Source organism: Polypterus senegalus, chromosome 15 (genome assembly GCF_016835505.1).
Source record: "Polypterus senegalus isolate Bchr_013 chromosome 15, ASM1683550v1, whole genome shotgun sequence".
Lineage (NCBI taxonomy): Eukaryota > Metazoa > Chordata > Cladistia > Polypteriformes > Polypteridae > Polypterus > Polypterus senegalus.
In genome coordinates, this window is record NC_053168.1 from 52,389,455 (window position 1) to 52,408,015 (window position 18,561).

At 34.3% G+C, this 18,561-nt stretch overlaps 1 protein-coding gene across 5 annotated transcripts in view; it reads left to right on the plus strand.

Moving 5' to 3' along the window:
* The window catches only part of fam126a (family with sequence similarity 126 member A), a 128,549-nt gene that overhangs the window by 30,455 nt on the left and 79,533 nt on the right, over window positions 1–18,561 (plus strand). Inside the window, exon 2 of one of the 5 annotated variants that reach the window (XM_039737699.1) lies at window positions 13,769–13,865. The exons of the other annotated variants lie outside the window; for them this stretch is intronic. The gene's annotated coding sequence lies outside the window, so the exon portion shown is untranslated. The remainder of the gene's footprint in view (window positions 1–13,768; window positions 13,866–18,561) is intronic. 5 annotated transcript variants of the gene reach the window in all.

An 18,561-nucleotide genomic window follows, 5' to 3' on the forward strand; every position in this document is an offset into this window, starting at 1 on the left:
CTCTTTGGTCTCTTTTTAAATAAGAGGAAAACAAATGTTTAGTAGAGGGCTTGCATGAAAAGGAGCTCCTTCCAATATTCTTGTCAGCACTTAATTTGTTCTTTAGCTGCTGTAACATTTCTTGCTATTTTAAATCTAGCACTTTTCTGATTTTTCTTGTGTATGAATTAGGCTGTCAAAAATAGTGTTTTTTTCCAAATTATTCTTTTTTACACTTCTCAAACCATAGACCAATGGTTCATTATTTTATAATTAATTTCATAGTACCTTTTGTATACACAGTGTTTTCACAGAGATGCAAATGTAAGGATTCAAGGCTGTTAAATAATCACTAAATAACATTCCTTGATTAGGTTTGACTGATTAATACTTTAAAATTGACACCTCATCACCATAGTATTTAGTTAATATAATGAGGCTTTGCTCAGGTAGCAGATGTTTTCATTGATATACATGAATAGATTAAATTCATATTTTAATTATATAACCATGACCCTAAAAACCTGTATAATACATTGTATTGAATTGACAATGTGATAACTCGTACTTTAATCCCAGCCTGTAATAAATAAGAGTATCACATACTTTGTTATATTTCCTAACAAGCTGTTTTCATTTTCTAGGTTTTAAAGTCATGTAATAAAGATGCATGTTTAAGGTGACTGATATTTGAAATGACTCGACTTTAACCATTCCTCCTAGGTCTGATTATTTGAAACCGTGATTGTACAAGAGTTTAAAGGCTATCATCTTTCTCTTTAATGGAGAGTTCTACCAACAGTGTTTTTTTTTTTTTTAAACTTATCAAAGGTTAAGGGACAATTTTATCTTTTTATATATAATATGCTACCGTGGTTGTCCGTTAGTCTGTCCAGGATTTTAAATCACCTGTAGCTCGCAAACCATTGGACCTATTGACCTGGAATTTGGTACACTTCTACTACGTGAAGTCTACTATCCACTTTTAGGGTGTTGATTAACCTCCAAGGTTATTCCTCTTTTTATTTTTATTTTATTTTAATGTAGAATCAATTCTCGGCGGCGGCCGTGCAGCACATTCGTATGGATGCTGTTCTCATCCCTACCACCTTTGCCGTCGCTTCCCCTACCTCTTCATATCTTAAATCATTCTTGAGGGAGATTGAAGACTTAAAGTGCCAGCTTAAGTGAAAAATTAAAGAAAATGTACTAAATAATTGCAACACAAACACTGACTTAATCAATGTTAATGCAAAAAGATGCCGACAAAAGAAGAGAAGAAGTGGGCAGCTAGGGTGGAGAATAGAGGAGTTGCTCAGGAAGCAGCAAGTGCATCAACGTCTGAGCAAATGAATGCTAAATGTACAGAGAGAATATGAAAACTATGAATGCTCAAGTCACGTCAAGTGAAGTTTATTCACTGCATGTTATCGTGCAGTGCTCTGTTACTGGTTTACTTAATAAAGCTCATGATATGTACTGTATTAACTAAATGTATGCCTCCAAAATCATCTGTATCCTCAAATATTTGGAGAGGCATTTGTGTTGCATTAGTACATCATAGTACAGATGTTCTAATACAGGAATCCATTCGGACATCCATTATCTAAACCTGTTTGTTCATGTTCAGGGTTTCTAAAATTTGAGCCTGTCCCAAAAGAATCAAATTCAAAGCAGGAACCAACAAGACAAAAAGACATTTCCACACTCCCTTGTACAAGGCTGATTTAGAGTAATTAATTAGCCCCACTAATTAAGTAGTTTAACTGTATCTAGAGATGAACGTTTGCTGATTGGGCCAAGGTTCATACTCCCTAAGTTCAGTAAATTGGCTGGGATTGAAACAGCCTTGTGGAGCTTTGAGACAACAATGCTAACTACTGCATCAATGTGCTATCTTGCATGTTCAAAATGGAAGAGAACTAAGGAGCTTATTTGTGTCAATTTATAATATTGATTTAAGTTAAGAAACAAAGCCTTTAAACTAGGTTTTTGTTCACTGTTCATGGAAACGATTAACAGAAGTCTTGTGAAAGGTCTAACAATAATACAAGTGGTTTAATTAACTGTATTTGATGTACAGTACATAAAATATCTTAAAATATTGACATTAAGACTTTTTTAATTCATTAATGATCCAAGAGGTCCAATGTTTATTAAGAAGGAAGATTATTTAGCTTACTGCACCATATGGTAAAATTTTATAGTGAGTACAATTAATTGTGAATGTTCATATTAGTGGTACTTTATAAACACCTTTTTATTGCTGACCTCATTTAGCCTTGATGTTGCTGGCTTTTATATTACTGACCTTTTGATTTACGGTGGTAAATGTAAAGTTATTTCCTCTTAATGAATGAGTGTGTAGGAGAGCTCATAACAGAAAGTGCATTCATTGAAAATTCACTCTGAGTGCTAAACTTAGAAATGCCTGTGGTGTTATGCAGCACTGAATCTCGACAGTACCAATTCAGCTGCAAATGCTGTGTTTAAGAATCAAGTTATACAAACTGCACAGTATATCATTACATTGTGGATGTGTGTTGTGTTAATGAAATGTTCAGTTTAATGCTGTTAGCAAAGAATTAACATGTTTTTTGGATGTTGTGGTATGGTGACACATCGGTTTGTACTCTTGCTTCACTGATCATTTTGGGTCTTAATTTTGTGCCCATTTACTGTCTGTTTAGAGTTTGCTTGTTCTCTACATTTTTGCCCGTTTTTTTTCCTGTGTGGTCCAGTTTTCTTCCACAAAGATTTATGTTAATTTAACTTGAGATTTCCAGATTTCCCCTGTATCAATGTGAGTGGTAGTGTGTCCTTAAATGAGGTTTGTGTTGGACTGGTTTCTGCCTTGTACCTAATATAGCCAGGATAGGCTGTGGCACTGAAGTGGATTGTGGATTGTTTAGAATAATTTTAAAATTGGTGATTTACTGGACAAATGAACAAATTAAATTGTAATAGATATCATAGTGCAATATGTTCTTATGTTTTATTGATGAGTGACATGATGCACACCTGCATGTATCTGCAAAATGAAAAAAATAGGTGAGAGTTAATTTTACACTGAAAACTATACTACAATAGATATTCAAGGATACAGGTCTTAAGTAAACGGTAAACATTCAATAAAATAAAAATTCAGCAATTATATTTCAAAATCGCAATTGTACATAGCTGTAAAAAGTAACTAAGAAAAGGTAGCATTTTTTAGCATTGCTTGAATTTTCATGACTAAGGAATCAATTTCCAGAAAGTGAATGAATGATACAAAACTGACAGCTGCATAGTGATTTTAGCACAGCAAGGACATGTGCACAATCTGATTTTTATTGGTGTTCTCTTTATATAGTTATTGTTTACTCTTATCCATGCTATGCATCTTTGCATTATTACATGCCAATCCTTCCAGTGAGCCATAGGATATTTTTTACCTACTGTATTTTAAAATTGTATTACGAAGTATTCCCTAGATGTGCATGGAAGTACTTTTTACAAAATATTATAAAATGTGCAGTTCTTTACATGACTGTGTCTACCTCAATTTAATTAATTATTCATATCTGTTGCATTTAACTTAAAATAGCCTTTGTGTACTGGTTTCATTAGCTTTTTGTGAATATAAAATAATGAAAATCTCCATTAATCATTCAAAAGATAAAGATGTCTATTTTGAAAATTGCTTCATTTGTGGAACACTTTAATATGTGTTAAAGAAAATGTGTTAAATAAAATTAAAAACTGCTGTTCAACTAAAAATTGGAATAAAAGAATAGTATGTTGACTTATAGCTTTACTTTTGTGCTGTTTTAATCATGAAGACACATTATAAAGTGTAATGGCTTTCCAGTTTAGTCCACAGACTTTGATGTTACCATTTCCCAAAATGTCTGTTCCACATTATGTCCATCTCTGGTGTGTTAACGTAAGCCTGAATAGACCTATCTGAAACTGGCACAAAATAAAATGCTAAAGAAAAGCAATAAACTGATGCATCTGCATGCTGAATATTCTATTTATAGATGGGAGTTTCAGAATAGAGTATCTGTGCAATCTTTCCAGATGATGCTAGTGATCACAGATAATCATCACTTATGTAAAAAAGGATAAGTGGTATTTATTTTTTGTGTCAGATGACAATTTACATTGAATTCCTGGAAGCAGAATGTACAAGGTTTAGGCTGAAATATGCCAGAAAAGAAAATGACATGTACAATGTGTCATCTTGTGTATTGTCCACAGCATAGTATGCATTTGGCTTTGTAATGCTGTAATATGCTAATCGACTAAAGCCAAGCATTAAATAAAACCACTGATTTAATCAGTAGGTTTGTATTAATGTAGCAAAGGGAATGAAAATGACTTAGATATTTTTGTTTTGTGTGCTCTAGTGTATTTTTCTTAGTAGGAAACACTGGTTAAAGAATTTAGTTTGTATCTCTGATTTAATTCCGAGAAATATATCCTGGCCAGGGTAGAAGAGACATAAAAATTGAATATTGAATAAATCATAGACTGTCCATTTATTTTATTAATTCTTATGTTTTTTCTTTAATTCAGATAATACTTAGTTTATTTGCTATTGTATGCATTGTATCCATATTAATGTCATAATTGTCATAGTCAAAATGGTTTCAGACAATATGATGTAGAAGTTTTGTGATGCCTTGCCAGTGCACAGTGTTGAGTTGAGTTATTTATTAGTAATTGGTGATTTCACAAACTAAGAATATGTCTATGCTACACCCCCCTGTTATTGGCTAATATGTTATATTTTCACAGGTTAGCTTGTTTTTGTTATATCAAGGTTTAGGATAGAAGTCCTTCTATCTTTTTGGATGGAAATGCAGTCCTTTAAAAAAATCATACATTCATATCTTTAGCAAACCTTAAATGTAAACATAAGTCATTGACTTGTTTTAAAGTAATTGGTGAGTTTGTTACTTGAGTAACAATTCAGTGTAATTTTAAGGAGTAATGGATTCACTTGTGCTGTTTGAGTCTAAAGCAGAAGCTCAGTCTTTAGGTGGAAGATGGATAGTGACAAGAATGCATTTGCCTGTTTTACACAGAAACTGACTTCTTCAAATGCAGAAATGTATTCTTCCATTATTCTTTTAATTACTGTGCTTTTTGTAGTTTGTGCTTAATTGCATAAGAAATGTATTCGGTACATGAAAATAATGTACAGTGATATCAAAGTCCAAGTCCTAAAATTGACATGTCTAATTTCAAGTGACAACACATAAGAAATCTTGCATTGAACATTAGAAATATAACAAACAAAGGAGACCATTTAGTCCATCAAACTTTTTTGTTTAGCTCAGTGGTTCTCAAACTTCTTTAGAATTTCTTGTGTGGTGGTCCCATTTAAAAATTGTTCAATGGCTCGCGGACCCTTTTATTAAAAATGAAAATATCAATATTATTTTAAGAAAATTGGGGGCGCCAAATACTTTGCACAAGGGTGCCACATACCCACTGCGCGGCACTGCATCGGTACAGGCTACTGTGAATAAAACATATGTTAACAATTATTTATTCCAAAAATATTACGTACATCTTAGTTATTAAATTTAAAAGTTAAAGTTTTAATGGGATGGATGCATCTGCTTTGCCTTAACCAGTTCTTCTTTGTTTGGCTTTGTTTTGGCCAGTGCAACTCTCATATCATTTGTCGCATCTAATCTGTTTTGAGATTTTGTTTTGATAGTAAGTAGTATGGAAAAAGCTGTCTCACACTCGTAGGTGGTTGCAAATGGAATCCGCACTCTTAGAGCCATCTTTGCAACATCGGGATAGGACTGTGCCAATTCAATCCAAAAATCACTACAACATATTTCACAAAATACATGTTTTGCACCCCCATCATTTATCAAATCAATAAACAGTTCTTGAATTAAATTGTCCTCCGAAGGCAGGTCACTAATGGAGAGTACAAACGGGTTATCGATAAATCATTGGTATTTTTCAAATTCTCATAGGTCAGGAAAATAGTGAGAAATTTCTTCGCTAAGAATTGATACATGCTGTTTCATCACCTCAAGGATATTGTCATCGACATTAAGCTCATTTTCATCAATATATGTGTTCAGCTGTGGAGATGGGGCAAAGTTCTTATTCTCTAACTTTCCATGCCATAGTTCGAGCTTCATTTTGAAAGCTGTCAGTTTTAAAAAGTTTCTGAAGTCAACGAAATAAGGGTGAGGTAGGAACTCCGTCAAGTCTTTAATTTTTTTGGATTGCGCTGTGCTATCTAGCGTTATCGTGATGGAGGAGGATATAATTTAATATTAGACATTCTTTATTCGTCGTCATTTTTTAAGTGATCATGGTAAAAGATTTCAAATACCCATGAGAGAGTATCCCAGAGAGTAACTTCTTCAGGGGAAAAAAAGACCGCTTGTACAAGCATTTTAACCATGTCTATCTTTTCTTATATTGTGGTACAGTATTCATTTTTCGTTCCGTATCACAATAAAATTCAGAAATATGTTGCATTCAAGTCATGTCAATAAATAAGTACGGGTATTTACTCTCAGCGGGCGATTGTTTTCCTAGAGTTCGGGTAATATGAAAGTTCCTAAGCTTAAGTATTTTTCCTATTTCCTTTTAGGAACTAAACACTATTTCACAAGAAGAATTTGGATCTTATCTAATTCTATCCACTGTTAGATGTCGTTCTGCTTCAATGAGACCTTAAAATTATATTCAAATCAAAATCAATGGAACGACCAGATCATCAAGACTCTTTTCTTCATTGTCGATTTTTTAAACCGCCTCTTAGCAATCTCTTTATTTTGAATTGTCTCATTATGAACACTTTTACTTCATTTGCGTTGAGCGGGCAATTTCACCACTTAAAAACACAAAAAATGTAAAATTATTGTTTGTTGATTATCTGTATCCACCTTTAGAGCTCTTATTTGCTTCTAAAATATACGAAAACTGTTCAGAGTGTTTTGATTCTACGAAAGAATCGATTAATATTTGATTATGATAAAAATAAGGGCTGGTTTGTGCCGAGCGATAACGGTGGGAAGACAATGCGATAGCAGCGAATAACGGAACAGCGGGTTAGTGGTCGGGTCTATGTGGTGGGGGTAACGACGGAGCTCAGTCACTTAGTCCACTCGGATGGTAAAGGTTAATAATTATAAAAACATAAATAGTATAAATATGTAATCATTTGTCACGGTCCCACCGAAACCGTTTTGGGACCGTGGACCCTAGTTTGAGAACCGCTGGTTTAGCTAATAGCTAAATAGCTTGACATCACTTACTCAATAAAAACAAAATAACATACAAAAGCCATTTACAGTATGAAAAAAATGAGTATAATCATAACTACTTCCATATGAATTGGGAAGCTAATTAGAACCAGGTTCTGTTAATGTAATGCAAGGAAGTGATACCAGTTCGAATTGCCTATGTATGTACAATATGTGAATGTGTGTTTATAGTCATTATGTATGTGACAGTAGTGTGTGTGCATGGTATAAAATTTTAAACTATATGGAACTCTTAACACTTAACCATTGATTAAATTACACTAAATGTTTAAATCATTACTCTCTTGAAATTTGATTAACCACCTGTGCTAGGGCTGAAATCTAAGTAATCAATGTAAACCTCAGTGTTCACATTTGCAGTGCAAAATATAATGCAAATGCATCTCTGTTTATATGCCATTTGGTATGGGATTCATAAAAACAGGGTTAATGTTTGTGATATGTCATCTATTGGAATGACAAATGCAATGCGATTTATTACTAAAATGTTTGTGATGAAATATCCTTTGGAATGACAGAGATAAAGCAACCAAATGGACACACAGGTGGATTAAAATGAGTGCTTGAATAAACTTATTTTGATACAGGCTGTTCACTTAAATAGACACAGGAGGAGTTTTAAGGTACTGAGAATAGAAGTGGCAGAATTCTTGTAAAAATGAAGCATTCGAAGCATTGTTCATTTTGGAAATGTTGTGTACGAAACACTGGTGAATTTGCTGCAAAATGTATAATGCTGAGGTGAAATATAAAGGCCACATACATCTTATGATGTACTGTATTACAAAATTTAATTGAGTCACCACATTCCATCTTATCTTGTAGTTCTTCATTAATCCTAGACATAAACAAGCTGTGCCTCTGCTGACGTTTTCACTTTAGAACTGTGTTTAATAAGTTCTTGCTAAATTCCAAAAAAACTTTGTACCATCCCTTGTAGAGAAAAAATATTTTATGGTAATAAAAGAACCGATGTCAAAGTTTTTTGAATGTGTAAATTAAGTTTCACTGTTTTCTTCCTAGTGGATGTTTACTCAAGCCCATAATATGGTGAGCTAGTTCTGAATTCACAGAAATTTTAAATCCTTTTTTAATTTATTTGCATTACGCATAATGACATTGTTATTTGTTACATTTTTTTCAGTGGCTGTTGCCTAATTGAGTACAGAACAGGCAGCAGTTCTCTTCTAGACTTCAACATTAAAGAACTTTAACAATAGCACTTAAAGATGACTTTAAGTGAAAGCATACTCCTGGAGCTGAAAGGTTGCCCAGGAGGTAGACAGTCAGTAAGGTGATGCACACAGCTGGGCTTGTTTTAAAATATTCGATTCTCACAAAAATGATTTGCATTTTACTTCTTCCAAAATTACATATATGTTCCATTTTGCGTAATATGTATAGTATGAAGATGTGGGTCAATATTTTATAACACTATTTGCTTGTAAACCTCAAATGAGAGTAATGTATCCCAAGTTTAAAGTGTTAATGTAAACACCTAATAGTTCTGCTATATAGAGTGGATCCAGAAAATATTCAGCCCCCTTCACTTTCTGCACACTTATACATATTTTATATATTTATATATATTTTATACATACTTTATATAATTTGAAGGGACCAACCAGAAATGAGAATGACAACAAACTGATCTGTGCACTATATTTTTTAGTTTATATCAATCTGTTCTACATAGATGTTTCTGAAAAAGGAAATCATTTAAGCTTTAGAAAAAAACACTTAAACAAATTCCCCAGGGCAGACAAAAAAAAAGTTCCATCCATCCATCCATTATCCAGCCCGCTATATCCTAACTACAGGGTCACGGGGGTCTGCTGGAGCCAATCCCAGCCAACACAGGGCGCAAGGAAAGAAGCAAACGCTGGGCAGGGCGCCATCCCACTGCAGGGCACACACTCTTACTCACTCACACACACACACACACACACTAAGCTTTTTATTTTTAAAACATTTTGAACACAGATGTTATTGTGCACACTTCAGTGAAAAGTGAAACAGACACCGTTGGGACCTTTTTAAAATTAAAGTACTGTAGCTAACAAGAACACTGGAAGTTCAAAAAAATACAGAAATCAGTTTCTTGTTTAGGTACTGGTTACTTTTAAAACATGCAGTCATGCTTGTGTCTTGGGCTAGGATTGAATACCCATGTGATACAAGTACCCATCTAGCAGGAACAGAACATTTCCAGTAATAACCTTTATCAGGCACAGCCAAATCAGCCCTGCCTTCATGACATTATCTTAGATTTAGACTTTTCTAATTTCTAATTTCATAAAAATCAAAGTAACAAGGCCATAAAGTCTTCCCTTTAGAAACAAAAACTCCTTCTGGCTACAAATCTCTTTGGCACATTTTTTTTTTTAAAATGTTTTTTCCCCCAAAGTGCACTGAAAGTCTTCTCACAAGGTCTTTCATTAAAGAAAATGGTGCTAATTGGAATACATAATGGCAAGTAACATTAGGATAACACATTTATAGGATATAATGCTCAAGAATGTGTTTGAGGGTTTTTGATTAAAATAATCCCTGCTTAATACTGTAATATTTTTGAATTGATTTGTTTGTATCCTGATGTTCATACCAATCAGTCATGACAGAGAGAATGTTTTGGATGTCCATAAAATTATGGACTGATGTTTTATGATGTGTATGAAGTGTAATGTATCTAGTTAGAAAAACGGTCAATTTTACAGAGATTAAATATTAATCAGGGCTGCTGTATTCCCAATACATTTCTGTATCTGTTACATAATGTAATTTTTTTCCCCTTCGATTAGAATGTGCTCTGTGTAATAAAACTGTTGTAAATCTACTGTTTTCAAGTTTAAATTTGTGTGGCATATTTTACATTACTCAGTATTTATTATATTGAGTATTTGCTGTCTAATACTCTTCCCCTACTACTATTTTTGGTGTGGCTGATTTTGAATATTGAGGTTATTGAGTTTACAGTCTAGTTCTGAGACTGTGTGTGGGTGGTGGGTTGCTTTGAAACTTTTTCTTTTCTTTATAGCAAGCAGATTTACTGATATCAAATACAGCTGGCCTATTTTTGAAATGGGTAGGGTAGATCACATCTATGCAGGTGATGTCTCAATAATTACATTTTTTTTTTTTAACCTTTGTTTAGGCTGGGCAATAATACGATATCGATAAATATCTGATTTCAGTCAGTCAGTCATTTTCCAACCTGCTATAGCCTAACACAGGGTCATGGGGGTCTGCTGGAGCCAATCCCAGCCAACACAGGGCGCAAGGCGGGAACAAATCCCGGGCAAGGCACCAGCCCACCGCAGAATATCTGATTTATTTATTCATTTTATTGACTGACTTGATGATCATTTTTGGTGGGTCATTTTCAATGTCTTGTGATGATCTTCAATCTGAGAGGGCTGCGTTTTTTGTAATGTTTTTAGGTCACTTGCTACTTTTGTATTTGTTGTAATTGTCAACTTCGCTTATTCTTTTGCAGTATCCTTTCTCATCTTCTGTGCTGGCACACAGGGTGGGAGAAGTGAAAAACAAGTAAGATTTATCCAACAAATAAAAGATGTACAAAACAATTTTTTAAGATGTAAATTTTATACTGACATCTTATTCTTCAATCACTGTGTACCATGTAATATACAGACAGAAGTTAGTTTCCTTGAGAATACAGGTATTTACATGCACATACAGCCATAGCTAGTTGACAGAATTTCAACTAATTTCAGTGTTGTGCAAGCCTTGTCATATGAAATAAGTGAAGAGCTAATATGTTGGGAATGTTGTAGTCAACCAAAATAAATAGAGAGCAGTGCTGGGAGTAATCATTAATAGTAACGTGCATTACATAGTTGGATTGCTTTTAAAAGTATCGAGCAACCTAATGCAATAATTATTTTATTGAGCTAAAAAAACCTGTATTACAAAAAAAAATGTGTCACTGTGTTTGGTGGGGGAGAATACTGTGATATTTCACAGAAGTATTGCCTTTTTTTCACCAAAACTTTGCCTGCTGCTGTCAGTGTAACATTGTGCATGTGCACGCTGAGGAAGGGGTTAAGCACACGTGTAACATGCAATCAAGCTAAAAGAACTGAAAAAAACTATACATTTACATTTAATCCTGCATGTACTGAGGGGTAAATTTAATTGGTCCAGTTTAGGGTCATTAGAAGCCAATGATTATTGCAGCACCAAAGAGTACAAGGCAAGAAGCAAATGCGGTGGATGGTACACTTGTCCTTTGCAGGACTTAATTGCACAACCAAGCAGAAGCAAACAGAAAAGAGTGAGCTGTGTGCAATTCAGCAACAGAAACCTATAAATAAAATGTTAATTTAGCTTTAATGTAGTTATTTGCTGTAGAACTTTTGAAACTTTGTGATTTTGAGGCAGAGCGGACAGTGGTTATACCGTAAATCTTCAGGGGCACGGGTTCATGAAGAAAAAGGGGAATGAATGTTATTTACTTTATAGCTTAAAGTGCTTAAAATGTATTTATTAAACACAAGAAAATGATTAAATTTGGCTGTATTTTTGCTCAGTTTCGTGAAGGTTCATATGTCGGCTTAGGATTTAGTAACAGATGCTGGTGAGTGAAATGTGCAGTTTTTCATACATAAGAAAAAGTAAACTTTGTAATGCAATACATTTTATAACAAATAACTATATAATGTATTTTGTGTTTTTTTTATATAATTAATAAGTAATGTAGCTAAGTTACTTTTAAAAGTAATGTTCCACAACACTGCTAGAGGGTAACACCACAGAGGATGCAGTTTGTTTACAGGAAATGACTGGGTTAACTATTAAAATGTAACCATGTGACTACTGCAACACTGAAGCTTTCAGTTTTATTATTCCAGATGTATATTCATTTTTTTTTTCTCAAAATAAAAAGAAAGCATTGGTGGTATATTCAGATTCTTTGTGCATCCTAAATTGTAGATAAACTGAAAAGCATCCTTCTGGTGTATATAATGCATTGTTTATTGAGTGTTGTGATAATTACTTTTTTTCTTTGGCCTGTATTGCTCTTCCCTGCTTCTGCGTATACAGTATTAGCTTTTAGGTTGTATGCCAAGTGTAGATTCACTTTTAAAAATGGAATTTGAATACTGCTGGTAAAGTTGAAGTTATGCAAGAAAAGTGTTAAGTGGTGTGTTGGGCAATTTTCATAACTATACCTCATGAAAACTGGCACAATTAAGATGAATAAAATGGCCTAATTTTTGAAATTAGAAAATTATGGGTAGAGTTCTTGTTAATTGTTAAGATACTGACAATATTCAGTTTCACAGCACTTGCACCCTAGGGTTTTAAATGGGTTTACCTGCAGTTTGGAGTGTGCATATGCAGTACTCAGAGTGTTCTTATGGATGTTCCATCCATCCACCCAGAGCTGGATTTTGCTTGCCAGTGCTGCTTTTGTAATCTGATGTGAGAGTGGAAAATGGATGGATGGATGAATGGGTTATCACTACATAATGTAGAGTGTTGCTACAGTGGACTCTGTAATGCCTAAAATAATTCCATGGAGCCCAAGTTTAAATTATGCAGTTCATATTTAAATTCAGACTCAAAAATTAAACATACTGTTCCCAAGAACAGGTAGAGCAAAGCAGCTTTGTAATACTTAGTTGTGGCACCTCAGAGTGAAGAGTGCTTTATTAGGCAGATGGGCTCATAAAATTTACAGTGACTGACCTTAGAATTCACATTACGAATCCCCAGCATCTACTTTACAGCACAACCTGATGTATTCAGAAAGAGAATAGTTTGTCAAGAGGAGTTCTCCTCATGTGCAACATAATGGAGTAACTCCTAGTAAGAGGGCATGTCTCTTACAGGTTTTGATTTATCATGGGAGCTTTGTTATCAATTGCAACTTTCAACTTCAGTCTGCATAAAAATGGGGATGAAGTTTTATTTTAGAGATTTATTTTCATTTATCTTGTCCCAGAAATGAGATTTTCCTTAAGTAGTAATCTACAGAATAGTCAAGCGGAACTTAGACGTTCATTGTGAACTTGTGCTATATAAATAAATGTTGTTGTTGCAAGCATATTGTATTTAGTAGTGTTTATTCTCTACAGAACTAATAAGAACTGTAGAGTAAAAAATGTCAACCATTTATCTCTGCAGTCATGCATGCTGTATATTGTAGTTAAACTACAAGTGCAGCTTGAAAGAAAGGAATTGTTTATAAACCTCCCACTTAATGTATTACTTAAGCACAGACGTCTTTGCAATTTTGTGTTCTCTGGGTGGCTTGATAGAGATTGCCAGAATTAAATGATGTGTGTTGTTTTTTTTAACTGACACCTGCCTTAAAGTCCTTTAGAGAATAGGTGTACATATTAAAACAAATTGATTAATTTATGATATAATATCAATTCTTTGTAAAAGCTTAGTACACTCCTCTTCTCAACTTTCACTGTTGAGCACTTACATTTCTCATAAGCACTTTTCCCCCTTCTTTCTAGCAATATTGGAGAAGAAAAATTTTTAACTGATCCTTGGCATTGTTTATGAGTAGTTAATGAGTCCGCGAATAGCTGTTATTTTGAAGAATCGCACAAGGTAGGAGCAATTCCATTTTAACCTGTTTCTTTAGTAGCATTTAATTAAATGTAGTCTACATCATTTATCAGTTTTTGATCAGTTGAGCTTTTAAATTGTTTAAATTGTGGTGATTCAAAGCTTTGCCTAATGAGTTTTATGTGGTGTTGTGGGTTTTCTACTTCTATATTACTTACACAGTGTAATGATGTCTTGTTAGACTGAAATAATGATTTCAATCTAAGTGTAGAAATATGATTGTGTGTGACCTGCCTTTCTGTGTGTTAGTTATACAGCTTCCTAATCGACTGATAGCATTATTGGTGAGGTTTTTTTTTTTCTTTTAATTTAAGTGCATACTAACCTATTACCACTTTATTTTATATGTGGTTTGTGTTTCATCGTGGATTACTGAAAAGTGTCATTGTAGAGCTGCAGTTGAAGACATACACGGGAATCCCCTAAGTGACATGCTCATAATTGTTTGTGCTGCATCCAGCAGAAAGTCAGACTTAAGTTTTGATTTTATGCTACCCAGTGCAAACAGAGCTTGCAAACAATTTTCCCTTATTATTATACTAGCTGAAGCCCGCCATAGCATACGGCGGTGTAAGATTAGGAATGGAAAATGGTGAGAAAGGAATTCAGTATAACAAAGGCTTAGAAAACCACCGTCACAGTATAACAAAAATAGCAAGGAGCGAAACCAATGGCAATGGTCAAGAGAGTACCTTCCTGTAGCAGGCTACGGAAAGCATAAACATATACAGATAGAAGCCGCATTCAATGTGTTGCCCAGTCGACACGATAAGTCCGCGCGTCCGCCCTATTGCGAGTGGGAAACCAGGTTTTCTGATGAAAAAACAATAATGTTTTAAACAGTATCGTGTACATACAACAGATTTTGGCAAATCGTTTACATGCAATTATTTATATCTATTTAAACACTAATAATGGCAATTATTAAATAATAATAACAATAATAATTTATTATTATTATTATTATTATTAAATAATTCCTCCTGTATAAGTAACATTTCTCGGACTGCTTTCTTCCATCTCTGAAACATTTCTAAACTTCGTCCTGTTCTTGCGCAACACAGTACTAAAGTATTGGTTAATGCCATAGTCACCTCATGTATAGGTTACTGTAATGGTATTCTGTCTGTCATCCCACAAAAACGTATCCATCGCTTACAATTTATTCAAAATTCTGCTGCCAGGATAATAACCTCCTGTTCTAAATCCACTGAACATACACCTATTCTCTCTCAACTTCACTGGCTCCCTGTTAACTACAGAATACAATGCTAAATACCGCTCTTAACATTTAAAGCTCTCCAGAACCTCATTGATTTCCTATAGACTGACACTCGTCTCGCTCACTCTGGTTCTCATCTGCAGCTGTACTTTCTGTACCACACATCAAATTCTGTGCTATGGGAGCTCGAGCGTCTCTCATAGTGCTCCTCAACTCTGGAATTCTCTTCTCTCTCATATACAGTACATCAGCTCAATTCAATAACACATTTTAAAACTACCGTCAAAACGTATCTTTTTAAACTGGCATACCAATTGTGAATTTTGCACTGTTACTGCCAGTTATCTTTGTTTGTTTTGCTAATTATTGCTGTTTGATCGAGAGCGACGATAGACGCGGAGGTAGGATTAGAGATAGCGGGCGGGGCTCTGTTGTGCGTATCCCATGGTTTTAGAGTTGGCGGGTGTGGCTCTCTGTCTTGCATGCACTCTCGGTCTTGCTTGCCCTTAGTTAGAGTTGGTGGGCGGGGCTCTGTCGAGCGTATCTCATGGTCTTAGAGTTGGCGGGTGTGGCTCTCTGTCTTGCACGTGCTCACCGTCTTGCTTGCGCTCACTGTCTTGCGTGCCCTTAGTGAATTATATATATAGATTACACTCTTCACAGAGAGCACAATCAAAACACTGGGGCTCCTCACCCACCAGTGTGACTATTTTAAAGGTCCTTTGTGGGATCTATTTCTGTCAAACCTGGTGGGCACTTTTTGTCAGTTTAACACCACTTCACAATGTATTAAGATTACTGTATATATTACCTTTATAGCTTTAAGCATTTAAATTATGATAATAGGCAGACATTTTGGCAGGATAGTTTTAGATGGTATGAAGAATATAATTAAGACTAGAGTTCATTTAGTGTTACAAACGCACAAACAATAGTACTTGATATTCAAGATTTTGAAGATCCTGCAGACAAACTGTCACTTTTCATGCAGTACTGTAGGTCATTATAGCTGCCAGCACCATAAAATGTTTATATTTTGTCAACTACTTATCTGATGTAAAGGTTTATAAATGAACACATTTTGGAGGATGTACAACTGGAGAAATGAGGACATGAAATCTGAGTTGTACAAAATGCAGATGTAACTTTTTGATAAAAGATTAAAAAATGATGCATCAGTGGAAGTATTGCAGGTAATTGGTTTTGTCTTTTTGTTCCCCTTAGGGTTCTTGTACTTGTAGAAACTATCGGCCCTGTTTACATAACTTTTTTTTTTTTAATGTAACTTCTAAAGGTTTGTGTCTTGTTTAAAATGATTTTTAGATTAGCAAATTGAAAGGAAATGAAGCAGTCTGTTTTACTATTTTAGAACTGACACTGTTTCCTGTAGTATCAGTTATCAGCTCTCCACAAGGTATCGGCTTAACCTCTGCTGTAAGTAATTTCATTTAGTGTGTTTTACTTTAGTTCATGGATAAGCTGCTTTTCAGAGGTTAAGAATGAAAACAGTTTTAATGTATTTGGAATTTTATGTCATATTTTGATTTCTGCTGTTTTGGATTCTTCCTGCTTTCAAGGTAGAAGAGCAGCAAAGGGATTTTCTAGTATAATGTCAATCTTCAAAGAATTTTAAATGTGTATTTCAGATCAGTAACTGCGCTTTAGAGCTTAAGGTTAACTACAATTATCCTTGCCTTATTATACTATATATAACTCTTGTTGGACATTTAGTCTAAAGGCATTTGTTAATATATTGCAAATTAAACAGCTACATTTTTGTTTAGGATATTTTTATGTACATTGTTTTAATATGCTTTTAAAATATTCCACATTAACTATAGTGTAGATTTTAGGCTCAACAAATGCAAAAACTGATTTAATGGTATGTTTGAAATATTTTGGTACAAATTTGGGATTTTTACACATTTTGACACTGTTTTCACAATCATCATTGAATGCCAGTGAATGCAGCCTTTTAGTCAGTTTTGAAAATAGAAGCTTTTCCTTACTGTTAAGGAAATTTACTGTTACTGTAAAGCAGTGTTTCTCAAATAGTGGGGCGCGGGGGGCGCGTTTGACCTCGGGGCACATGCTTTTTTATTTTTCTTTTAATTTTTTTTTGAATTTAGAATGCACTTTAAATCTTTTCTGTTACATTTAATAAAGCTATTCTTTGTTGTAAATTGGTCCATATTTCTTTCTTTTTTTTATTCTCTTATACGTTAATAAGGATACAGTGTTATGCAGAGATGTACTTATAACAATTTTATAGACAAATGATACTATTTATAGTCGCGCGTGGGGCGCGAGATGTTTTCTTCTTCCTGGGGGGGCATGACAGAAAATAATTGAGAAGCACTGCTGTAAAGTAACATTGTTTAATAAAATGGCTTGAGCTTAGTTCTATTTTATGATGATGGTTATTTTACCATTTTAGTGTGCTTTCTCTGAGAAAATCAAACTGTTATATAAGTGAATTACTAGCCTTGGTGCTTAACGTCTGTGGCGTTATTTTCTTTCTGCTATTTCTAATATAGTGTTGCAGTGGGCCAAAACCTATTCTGGCAGAAACCCACCCTGGAGAGAGTGCCAGTACATTACAGAGCACATTCATTCACACCCATGCTCACTCATACAGAGAAAATTTTGAGTTTCCAGTTAACTTAACTTGGACATCCTTTGGGATGTAGGAGTAAACCAGAATATTCACAAAATCACAGACACAAGGACAACTTGAAACGTATGACATAGCCGGGATTTAAACCCACAATTCTATGCCTGTATAGCAACAAGAATAACCTCTGCTTTACAGTGTGGCCCACATATCTTTCTGTCTTTAGGATTTAATTGAGCTGATCCTCAGTGATCAGCAATGCAAATATTAATCATTTAACTGTTGGCTACCCGTTTACTTGCTCTTTTTATAACAAGTTGCTTTACAAAAGGAGCTGAAATAAAGTTAATAGTGTGGGGAATTAATAGATCTAGTACTGTAGGTGTAAAAACAATATGCATCTTCATGAATTTCAAAATTAAATACAGAATATAAAACACTTTTTGGCATTTCTGAGATTGTAGACTGGAAGCTCAATCAAGCAATGCAGTCCATTATATTAATTTCAAAGAACATTAAACAGTAGGTTTGAATCGGATGAAAACATTGGGGTGAAAGAAAATCTGCAGCTGTTTTGTGATAAGGATTATGGTTGTCTTCTTATATAACGGAGAAAACCAGATGAGGGATAGTCTTTTTTGTCTGTGGCTGTCATCTTTGTCACATATGGCCTGCTGACCGGAGTTTTATATTTTCAAGACTTTGTAGACTGGAAGTTGTATATAGAATATCATCTGAGGAATGAATAGAAGTGTGTGTGTTTTTTTTTTTTTGTTAATTTGTTTTCTGAATTTAATGCAGCATTTGCAAAATATATAAGGAGGTTTGTAAACATTTTCAAG